The sequence below is a fragment of the Aquarana catesbeiana genome, linkage group LG13 (genome assembly GCF_042186555.1).
Source record: "Aquarana catesbeiana isolate 2022-GZ linkage group LG13, ASM4218655v1, whole genome shotgun sequence".
In the NCBI taxonomy this organism is placed as follows: Eukaryota; Metazoa; Chordata; class Amphibia; order Anura; family Ranidae; genus Aquarana; species Aquarana catesbeiana.
Genome location: NC_133336.1, coordinates 106,708,922 through 106,712,985, shown reverse-complemented (window position 1 = coordinate 106,712,985; position 4,064 = coordinate 106,708,922).

Sequence of the window (4,064 nt, the reverse complement as noted above, 5' to 3'; positions counted from 1 at the left end):
GAAAGTCCGGTCGTGTGTGGGCAAGTCCGTCCGTTTTAAAGTCCGGCGCACCTGGCGGACAAAGTCCGTCGGAAAGTGTGCCGGACCAAGTAGGATAGAAAGTCCGACCGTGTGTACGCGGCATAAGTCTTCTCTGGATTTTGTAAGTCTGGATTGGGGCTGGAAACTTGAAGACTTCAAAGAGCATTGGGAGGGATGGAGTCTTTAGTCTTGTGTCTGGGCTTTCCAGAAGTTCTGCAGGTTGTGTATGTGCACATACTCATTATAAGGCAGATCTGAGCATAGCACAGGAGAGTTGGTGTTGGAGCAGTTGCTGCAGCCAGGAAGGAGGTGTGCTACTGTTTAAAAACCCAGGCAATATCCTTAAGACGGCACTCCATGTGGGAGAGGTTCCAGGTCAATGGACTGAGAGAGTTGGGCAAGCTGAGAGAGTCGAGGAGACCATAGCTGAGACAACTGGAAGAGAGAGTCCTGGCGACCAGAGGGGACCGTGAGTCTTGGAGGAGTGTGAAAGCCTGGAGTGTCAGGAGAGCCCCCTCCTAGAGACCAGGAGTGGGTCTGTGCAGCAAGGTACTGCACCCAAGGCTGAGCGAGCCTTAAGAGCCAGGTGGATTGGCATTTTTCATTTAGTGTATTTCTGCTGGAGAAGAACCCCTGTGGGGTTCACAATCCATGTGTGTATGAACTTTCATTTTTGTTACTTTCAATAAAAGTGAGCTACCACGTCCTTAAACTGAAGTTCCCGTTTGCTTTGGACTCACTGAAAACGCATCTACCACTGAGCTAGACATCCCCCCATATTACAGTATGCAGATCTTTTTTATACAAGGTAGGAGAAAAAGGAATGAACATTTTAAGAATAGATATAGTAAGGCTTTTTTTCCACTTTAAAAAATCAATCAATCCAGATTAAATTATGTATTCTGTGTGTAAATTACAGGATACAGTGGTAACACCGCTATGGCAGTCCAAATTGTCAATTTCCATAATTTCCTGCTGTCCTAGACTCTTAAACCTAAAGTCCAGTAGCTGATGCTACTACAATATTATATGGTGCTTACAGCCAGTGAATAACTTAGTAGTATTAGTTATAGTTAAAGTGATTGTAAAGAAAAATTAGTATTTAAAAAAAAAAAAATAACAAACATGTTATACTTACCTGCTCTGTGTAGTGGTTTTGCACAGAGCACCCCCAATCCTCCTTTTCTCGGGTCCCCCGCCAGCACTCTGGGCCCCTCCCCCTTGCCGAGTGCCCCCATAGCAAGCTGCTTGCTGTGGGGGCACTCGTACATGCTTGCTCCTGAGCCGGGTCTCTGCGTCCATAAGTCAAAGACAGCGCGGCTCAGCCCTGCCCCCAGCTCCTGCCTCACTGGCTGTGACTGACAGCAGCAGGAGCCAATGGCTCCTGCTGCTGCATCTTAGCCGATCGGGAGGGAGAGAACCGAGAGAGCCTGGGGTCTCGTGCACATCACTGGATCGAGATCGGGCTTAGTTAAATATTAGGGGGGGCTGAGGGGGAGTTACACACTGAAGGTTTTTTACCTTCACACATAGAGATAAAAAGCCTTCAGCCTTTTCAACCACTTTAATATTTATTACTATTAGAAATAGGTAATTTGGGCCAGTTTAACTCAAACACACTATTTAAAGTAAACATGGACTTCGGCTTTACAGCTTGCTTTAAAATACTAATTTTCCACATTATAATAGTAGATATGCAAAAGAATTTTTTTTCCTGAATGATGACTTGCTGAGCATGTAGGCTGTTTATGATAATATTGATTGAAAGGTGGCATTTAAAATGCAAAGGTAAAGTCGTTCTGCAAAGAAAACCTGTCATGGGTTACCATTGTTGACTTCTTTTTGGAAATGCTATTTGCCTGTCTGTCTCCTGTACCTTCTGAATCACTAGCCAAACAAGCATGCAACAAGTAAAGTCTGTAATTTGCCTTTCTATCTACTGTCAGAACTCCATCATGAGGCCCAGGCAAAACAGTCCTAGCACAACAGGTAGTCTTAGCTAGATATTTATTTCCTGAACATTAAATAGGTGACTGCTGGCCAAGACTTTTGCTGAAAAAGGCAGCTACGACTTGTCTTCAATGTATAGGACATCAATGTAATACTGTTTCCCTGGTAAAGAGTAGGAAGGGCCATCTATCTACTGGGGTCATAACCTGGGGAACGTGAGTCACTTATGCAACAAGAAAACAATGGGAAATCAAACATCCGCTCTTAATGCAAATGTAGCTGTTGTTTCTCTTGGTAATTTAGGGTAACTGAACTTCGACCTTAGACTGGACAAATACTGGAAATATATACAGCTAAAAACGAGGACGCATAAATCCCTTAGGAGGCTTTAGGTCACATATTTCAGCAAGGACAAACAGCCACTTCAGGTCCTGAACGATTCCAGTATTTCTTCCTGATCCTGTAGCACGTGTGAGGCCTTCCTGTTTATAATGAGCCGAAGAACAGCATGCTAAGCACAACATTGGGTAAGATACATTGTGGATATCTGTTTTCACACGCTTGCATTTTGATTTGAAAAGAAAAATAACAATACATTTCTACTGAGTAGTATCCACTTCAACACTGGGCACTTTTACCTCCTTCCTGATCGGGCCAATTTTTCAGCTTTCAGTGCTATCACACTTTGAATGACAATTGCGCGGTCATGCAACACTGTACCCATATGATATATTTTTTTTTTTAATACAAATGATTTTATTGAAAGAACAAAAAAAAAACATAGCAGTTACAATTAGCTATTGTTACAATAATACAAACATAGTATGGTGGGAGGGTCTTACATAGGATGCTGATACATTTATGAGAACTTAAGCATATACTGCTATTAAAAACACATTCAAAAGAAAAAGAAAATAATAAAATAAAGAAAAGAAAAACTATCAAGTTTCCTTTTTGTTAGATCTGACAACTATGTTGAAACATTACAAAAGACCTCTTGGTGGAAAGAACCACATTCTGCGAAGTGCCTATAGGCGGTCTTCTTAATCACAGACTAACTTCACTGCTGAAAACTTTGGTTTAAACAATGTAAAGACCATAAGTCTAACTCAAATAAAATAAAAGGAACAACAGCGAATTGGTTACGGGAGATTCGTCTAAAAAGCTAAGCCTTATCTAGCCATATATTCATAAATAAATCATACTTGTAGCCATACAAGTGTACCCGGGGGAGCTACGGGGACCACGACTTCCATTTGGAATCATAAGTTTGCATCGTGTCCCTAATGGTGTGGTATACTTTTTCCATCAGTTGTATAGCTGCCATACGTCTGAGAACCTACTCCCACGGTACCCCGGGGGCACGCCAAAATAGAGCAATAGTCCAGTGGACTGCTGAGCATAACGTATGAGCCAGCTTTTGTTCCGGGGGAGAAGAACCCGGAATATCTGCAAAGAACAGGCCCATTTGATACGTCATCGTTGTTGATACCCCAGTGATCTCAGTCACTTTGGAGGATACCTTCTGCCAGATATTAGAAAGTACCTTACAGCTCCAGAATATATGTAAATGAGTCCCCTTATCAGGGCACCCTCTAAAGCAGCCCTCAGACACGGTTGGGAAAAATCTATGGAGTTTGGAAGGAGTGTAGTACCATCAGGTATGGAGTTTCACCACTGTTTCTTTAATCGACACAGATCTCGTGCATTTATGCATATTAGAGATCCTGATGCCCCATTCCTCTGGTGAGGACACCTGTCCGGTCTCCACCTCCCAGCCGAGCATGGCTGCGGATTTTTCTGCGAGGCCAAGACCTCCCAAGTAATTATATAGTAGAGATATTGTTCCCTTATCTCTGGATGGGGGCCCACACAAATTTTCAAACACCACACTCTCATCCGGCTCCCCAGGGGGGTAATGGGAGCTAAAGAAATGTCTTATTTGAAGATATCTGTGGAATTCAGTCTTGGGTAGGGAGTGAGAATTTTGTAATTCCATTAAGGAGCGGAACACCCCATTCTTTTTAAGGGAATCAAGTGTGACCAGGTCTTTAGATATCCACAGAGCAAATGCTCCAGGAGATGGAAAGGCA